This window comes from Otolemur garnettii, unplaced genomic scaffold (genome assembly GCF_000181295.1).
Source record: "Otolemur garnettii isolate 467f Iridium unplaced genomic scaffold, OtoGar3 scaffold00104, whole genome shotgun sequence".
Lineage (NCBI taxonomy): Eukaryota > Metazoa > Chordata > Mammalia > Primates > Galagidae > Otolemur > Otolemur garnettii.
Genome location: NW_003852499.1, coordinates 6,360,632 through 6,368,582, shown reverse-complemented (window position 1 = coordinate 6,368,582; position 7,951 = coordinate 6,360,632).

Below are 7,951 nucleotides of genomic sequence, written 5' to 3'. Positions count from 1 at the left end.
AAAAAAAAAAAAAAAAAGATCTTTAATTGACACAGGGCTATTCTACTTGTCTATACATTTTGGTATCTGATAGATATAATGACCTCTCAAAGTTGCTCATTTCTTCATCTTCAAAACCTGCACATGTGCTACTTTACATGGCAAAAGAGATTTTAAATACATAATTCAATTAAAGATCTCAAAATGGGAAATTTACCCTGGATTATCTGGATGGACCAAATGTAATCACAAGAGTCTTTGTAAGAGGGAGGCAGGGGTGTCAGAATTAGAACAGAGTGCTGTCCCCAGGTCTGCTGGGGCCAGAAGGTGAGGCGTGCAGGTGGCCTGTGGAATCTGGAAAGAGAGGCAAACATTCTCCCCTAGAGCCTCCAGAAGGAGCACGGTCTTATCAATATCTTTAGTCTAGCCAGATAAAACCCATTTTAGACTTCTGACTTCTAGAACCATAAGATAATAAAATTGTGTTGTTTGAAGTCACTACGTTTGTGGTAATTTATCACTGCAGCAATTAGCAAGGAATACAGTGTCTTTCAAGAAAGGTAGACATCTCATTTGTGCTGTCAAACTTATTGGAATGAAGTTGTGTATATTTCCCTACTCACCTTTTAATGTCTGTAGGCTGGGTTTGAACCCGCCACCTTCCTCATATGGAGCCGGCGCCCTACCCTTTTGAGCCACAGGTGCCACCCAGTAATTTGAGTATTTTTTAAAAATCAGTTTGGCAAGAGATTTGCCATTTTTATGGTATCTTCAAAGAATAGGGTTTTTTTTTTTTTTTGGTGTTTTTAGTTTTTCTCTATTATTTGTCCATTTTCTATTGCATTGATTTCTACTCTTACCTTCATTATTTCCTGTCTTCTACCTACTTTGACTTCCATTTGCTCTTCTTCCGCTAGCTTTTTCAGGTGGATGCTTAGGGCATTGATTTTAGATCTTCTTTTCCAATGGAAGCATTGAAGTCTCTCAAGTTCATACCAAGCACTACTTTTGCTGCAGCCCACAAATTTTGTTTTCATTTTCATTCAGTGCAAAATGTTTTGTAATTTCCCTTGTTACTTAAAGTGTGTTGTTTATTTCCAAGTCTTTCTATTATTGATTTCTCACTTAATTCCTTTATGGTCAGAGAACAAACTCCATATGATTTTGACCTTTTTAAATTGATTGAAACTTTCTAAACATTTATATGGTCCAACGTAAGTTCTATTTGGATGAATGTTGCACATGTAATTAGGTGGTAACACTCCAGTTCTCTCATTAGTAATGTTTGCGTGTGTGATGGGAAGAATAATGGCTCTCCCAAAATGTCCTTATCTTACTTGTGGCATCTTATGAATATGTTACCTTATACGCCAAAGAGCACACTGCAGATGGCATTAAAATTAAGGACCTTGAGATGGAAAGAAAATTGTTCTGGATTATCCAGGGGCACCTAACACGATTGCCTAAGGGAAGAGAACCTTCCCTGGCTGCAGTCAATTGGAATATGTGAGCTACCAAAGAATGGTCAGAGTAGTGTGATGGAAGAACTAGACCCACCTTTGCCTGCTTTGAAGATGGAGGAAAGGCCATGAATCAAGGAATGTGGGTGTCTCCAGCCGCTGGCCAAGGCAAGGCAGCTGCTTCTTCCCTAGAGCTTCCAGAAATGGATGCAGCCCTACCAAGGCCTTGGTTGTAGCCTGCACAGTGGACCCCACCTCTAACCCACAGAATTGTAAGGGAGGAAATCTGTATCCCCATCACGTCTGTGATAACTCGTTATGGCACCCATAGAAATCTAATACGGTTTGTTACATCTTTTCCCGTTCTTTTACTTTTAACCTATCTGTGTCTTTAAAGTTAAAGTGGTTTTCTCGAGGGTAATATTTAGTTACATCTGGCTTTTTAAAAAATCCAGCCTATCTATCTTTAAACTGAGCAGCTTAGATCATTTACATTTAATTTAATTAGTAGTCTGGTTGGGTTCCAATGTATCATTTTGCTATCGTACTATTTGTCTCATTTGTCTTTTGTTCTTTTCTGCCTTTTCCTGACCTCTCATAGATTGTATTCTGGCATTGCATTTTCTCTCCAGCACTGGCTTGTTGACACTACCTGTTTATTTAGTTATTTAGCAGGGCTGTGGGGTTTAGCATATTTGTTGTTAACTTTGCATGGTCTACTTTCAAGTAATAGTCTAACATTGCACATAGAATGATAAAATCTTAATCACAGTTCATTCCATCCCCCATTCCTCTGTGCTGTTGTTGTCAAATTTACTGCTACACCTGAGGCCCAGGATGCATTATTACCTTTTTTTTTTTTTGCCTTAAAAAGTCAATTATCTTTTTAAGAAGAAATTGAAAAATTGAAAAAAGAGCTTTTATCTTTCCCCACATATATCCCATGTCTGTCACTTTTATTTCTTTGTAGAACTAAGTTTCCTTTTGATATCATTTTTTCCCACCTGAAGGACTTCCTTTAACATTTCTTGCTGTCAGGTCCAGGGGTGACAAATTCTGTCACTTTTCCTTTATCTGAAAAAAGTATGCATTTCTTCTTAATTGTTGCGGTTTCTTTTTTCTGGATATTGCATTTTAGGTTGACTTTTATTTCCTTTCGCCCTTACAAATAGTGTTCCACTGTCTTCTGGCTTGCATTTTCTAGCAAGAAGTCTGTGATCATTCTTACCCATGTTGTGACTCAAAACAAGGAGAAAAATAATTATTAGGAACACAATGCAAAATGACAGAGAGGTGGAATGAGCAGACAAGATTTTAAAATAGCTCTCAGAAATACAGTTAGGGATTTAAAGAGATATGTGACCACGATGAGGAGAAAAGTCAAAAATATAAAAAACGACCAAATAGAACATCTAGAGGTAACAATACAATATGCGAAATGAATTTTTTTTTTTTTTTTAGAGACAGAGTCTCCCTCTATAATGCTGGGTAGAGTGCAATGGGGAGTTCACAGCAACCTCAAACTCCCCAGCAATCCTCCTGCCTCAGCCTCCAGAGTAGCTGGGACTACAGGCACCTCCCATAACAACCAATTTTTGTTGTTGTTGTTGTTGTTGTTGCTGTTTTGGTAGAGATGGGGTCTTGCTCTTATTCAGACTGGTCTTAAACTCCTGAGCTTGAGCAATCCTCCCGCCTCGCCCTCCCAAAGTGCCATGAAATGAAATTTTTACTGACTAGAATTAACAGCAGGTATATACTACTGAATAAAAAAATGAGTAGACTTAAAGGTATAGCAAAAGAAACTAAGTTCATTAATGTTGCTTCAACAAGTCGTTGAGTTTCTTTTCTTTTTCTCTTCTATTTTTTCTGTCTTTAGTTTGGTTAATTTCACCTCTACAAATTCCATTTAGTTCCACTTATAATATCTTCCAATTCTCTTCTCCTTGTGTTTATGTTTTCTCCTCTGAGGGTCTCGTGTTTTTGCTTCATACAGATCTAGTCACAATTTTATTCTGTGCTGAACACTTGTAACTTTGTTGATGTTACATTTTGTTGTTTACCCATAAACAGTTTTGCAGGTATGTAAATTACTTGTGGATCAGCTTCATTGTTCAAAACTTGTTCTTAAGGTTTTGTGAGGTAATTGCTAGAGTAATTCTGGAGTAATTGCTCTTCTAAGGCTGTTTATTCCTACTTCTAAGGTGTGCTCATCTGTCATCTGATTGAATGCCATCAAGGTCTCCCCATTCTGGCTGGTCAGAACTCTAATCTCTTCTGGACTTGCATGGTCCTGACAGTGGTTCAGCTGACATCCCTCATTATTATTTAATCAGTATGTGGAATCTCACCCTATATCTGTGCAGCCTAGTGCCCAGCAACAGATTCAAGGAGGGCTCTGTGCAGATTTCTGGAGCATTTGCTCTGTATAACGCTCTCCTCTCTGGTCCTTTGCCCTCTAAATTCCTGCCGCTTCAGTCTCCCCAAAGTCTACCCTCAGTGTCCTCAGCTCAGAGAGACCATCCTGCCCTACTTAGGTGCCCCATCTCTGCAGTGCAGTCTTGAAAGTTTTTCCAGGCAGAAAGCCAAGGTGATTGGAGGGCTCACTGATTTGTTTGCCTTTTCTCCAGAATCATAGTCCTGTGCAGCTCATCTGAAAATTGGGTTTTAAATGTATGTGTGTATTGGGATATAGCAATTTTCTTGTTATTGGTAGGAGAAGGGCAAATGCAATTCCAATTTTTGGCTTCTGGCCAGTTTTTTCACAGAATAAAATCATGGCTGGACAGGTGAAGCCATAAACTACATCTTCACCAAGCTCCCCAGGTCATTCTGATGCCCCCAAATGTGGAGAACTCCTGGGCTGGGGGGCAATACAATAATGCCACACGAGGCCACAGCACTTTTGCATTTACAAGACATCGTCATGTCCATGGTCATTCAATTCTCATATCCTCCCTTTGAGGAAGGCAGGAAAGGGGTTATTATTCCCCTCTTGGGGCATAAGGTTTAAGCGCCAAGGACACTTCCTGAGCAGGACAGTTGATGGGTGGGATTGCTGGCACTTGCAGTCAGAGTGCAATGCCAGACTCCATCCCGGTGGTGTGAGAAGGGGGAGCCCTGGAAGAACAGGCCCAGCATGAGCAGGGCACCCCTTTGCCAAGCCATGCCATGCATGGGTGTTCCTTGGCGCCCACTGTGTCTGCCTCTGTCTGTGCTGCACCCAGCTGTGCTCCTGACATCATGGCCCACCTCTCTCCCAGTGTTAGGTCCCAACCAGATCGGACATTTACTCCTCCTACATGGAGCACACTTTCTGTCTTTAGTGTTTCCCACCGTAAGTGCTCTTCTTCACCCTAAATGCCCAAAGTCCTATCCAATCAAGGCTCAGTTTAAATGCCACTTATGTAGTAAGTATTAATAATAAGCTTCAATTTTTTCCTTTGCTTGATTCTGATAGCATCTTATCTGTGTTCCTTTTTGGCATCGACTGCTTTCTTGGTTTCATGATTCTTTTTTTTTTTTTTTTTGGAGACAGAGCCTCAAGCTGTCCCCCTGGGTAGAGTGCCGTGGCATTACAGCTCACAGCAACCTCCAACTCCTGGGCTCAAGCGAGTCTCCTGCCTCCGCCTCCCAAGTAGCTGGGACCACAGGCGCCCGCCACAACGCCCGGCTATTTTTTGGTTGCAGCCGTCATTGTTGTTTGGCGGGTCTGGGCTGGGGATTCGAACCCGCCACCGTAGGTGTACATGGCTGGCGCCTTAGCCGGTTGAGCTATAGGCGCCGAGCCATGATTCTTTATATATAAAGTAAAGACAGTATAGCTGTCTTTTCCTCCTAGACTGTAAACTTGAGGAAAGGAACTGGTGCCTCCTTATAAATCTGGGTACTCACCCACTGCTCCAACCTGCACTCAGTCCGAGCACTCTGAGCTTCCCCATCCTCATCCATGAAATGTCTCAGTGTTAGTATTTCCTGAGCTTAGTCACATCCAGGAATGTTACATATGAACAAGAAAGTAGTAAACTAATTGTTTAACCTCACATCCAAACAGAACCTTTGGGACTAGATGAAGGTGGGGACACCCCTCCCCCATTGTATCCCAACCTCTGTCCCCAATGAATGTATTGCCTCAAATTGGAGGTTACAAGCATTCGTGACAAGGGCCTTAAACAATCTAGCAAGTCCTACAGTAAGGAGGGCATAGAAAGAATGCTCTTCCTTCTTCAATGCTGGCCTTAATGGGGGTGCTATGAGGTGACATTGAGTGTACTTAAGAAAGCCTCCAGCTGGAGCCACAGCTCTGAGAATCCTGATTCCTGCTAGACCCTTTCCCCTCTGTCGCTACTGGCTGAGTGAGCTGGGGCCACAGCCTGCCCTTCTATGAGCCTCGGGAGTCTCACAGTGGGCTGGGGTGCAGGTGGAATCATAGGATCTGGGAGTGGGAAGGCCAGGGAGCTTACCTCTCCTAGGACACCCTTTCACCCAGCCAGAACCCCCCATATCATCCCTGACCGGCAGCCTCTGCCCCAAATTTCCCAGGACCAACAGCTCCCAGCATCACATGATGTTTATCCAATTCCAGGATGACAGAATGGCTCATCACATACTGAGCTGTGATTAGCCTTCCTTTATCATTATTTTTCACCTGAGTCCTACCCTGTGAAGTCTCATCATATGAGTCAATTCCTAAATCCCTTCCAGCTCTGCCTTCCTGGGAAGATAGCAGGAGATAAGAAGGAAAGATATGAACATTTGGGTACCAGTGTCTTTTTGATAAAGTGTCTTTTTCTTCCGTTGGGTAAATACCTAGCAGAGGGATTGCAGAATGGAACGTAGGTCTACTTTAAGTTCTTTGAGTGATCTCCATGCTACTTTCCATAGAGGCTGAACTAGTTTGCAGTTCCACCAACAGTGTATGGGTGTTCCTTTCTCTCTGCAATCACATCTGTTGCTCTGGGACTTTATAGTGTAAGCCATTCTCACCGTGGTTAGGTGAAGATACCTCAGTGCATTTCTCTGATGATTAGGGACTGGTGAGGAGTTTTTCCATGTGTTTGTTGACCATTTGTCTATCTTGATAAGAAAAGTTTCTGTTCAAGTCTCTTGCCCAATTTCTAATTGGGTTATTCAGTCTTTTCTTGCTGATTTTCTTGACGTCTTTGTAGATTCTGGTAATCAGTCTTTTATCAGATTTGTAGATACAATATCTTCTCCCATTCTGTCAGCTTTACTGACCGTGGGCAAATTCCCACCCAATGGGTATATTGCACAGGTACATCGCACACCTTCTGGGTGAAAGACACACCCATAACTCTGAGTTTAAATATACAAAAGCAAATTATGTAACCAAAATGTACGTACCCCCATAATATTCTGAAGTTAAAAAAAAAAAAAAGAAGAAGAAGAAAGAGGGAAGGAGGAAGGAAGCCAGATTCCTGCCCACCTGCGCTTTCCCATATAGTATCTCTTTACACACACAAGCTGTGGGCTGTCACGTTTGGCAACTTGTCTTAAAATATTCTCTTTCCCTGATTGCTGCCAGCTCTCCCTCAGTCCCACCCACAGAAACTGCTCTAATCATGACCCAGGAAGTGGGAAGCACTCGCACTACCCCACCCCCAGGGGCTCCTCCAGTTTGGATGGCACTAGGCAGTCCTTTTCTTTTCTTTTCTTTTTTTTGAGACAGAGTCTTACTCTGTCATCCTGGGTAGAGTGCTGTGGTGTCATAGCTCACAGCAACCTCAAACTCTTGGGCTCAAGCAATCCTCTTGCCTCAGCCTCCCACCTACCATGATGTCTAACTAGTTTTTCTATTTTTAATAAAGATGGGGTCTCACTCTTGCTCAGGGTGGTCTTGAACTCCGGAGCTTCTCAGAGTACTAGACCATGCCAGGCCAATTATTATTTTTAATAATTTTTTCAGAAGATTATTTTTGTCAAATAAACTCTTACATAACAGATCAATGGATGGATGGATAGGTGAATAAAATAGGGATAGTGTGGTTAAGCAGATGTACTCCAGAGCCAGAGTGCAAGGACCTGAATCCCTGCTCTGACATATACTAGCTATGGGACCCAAACATCCAGCTGCTTGGTTCCTCGTCCACAGTGAGAATGAGGAATAGAGTGACCACTGAATGAGTCAGTAGACACAAAGCTTTTGAGCACCTGGAGCAGTGGGTGCTCTGTGTTGTCTATCACCATCGTCGTCACCATTAGTATCACTGCTGTCTGAAATGGGGACTATCCTCTCTCCCAACTGGGGCAATTCTTGAGACATCGGAGGTTCAAGTAATATGCTTTTAGGCCATTCGAGAGAAAGCAGAAAAATTAGGCTGGGTAGGGGAGCCCAGGACCTAACTTGCTGTGGGTCAGACAGTGGAGTGTGCTGTAAAACCAGATCTTGTGTTCAGGCCTCCTGACCTTGACCTTTGCCATCCTCAGATCCTTCTGCACTTGCTGACCTGTGGGCTGGGAGCTGAGACCAGAGACCAGGACTCTGAGCAGCCCTA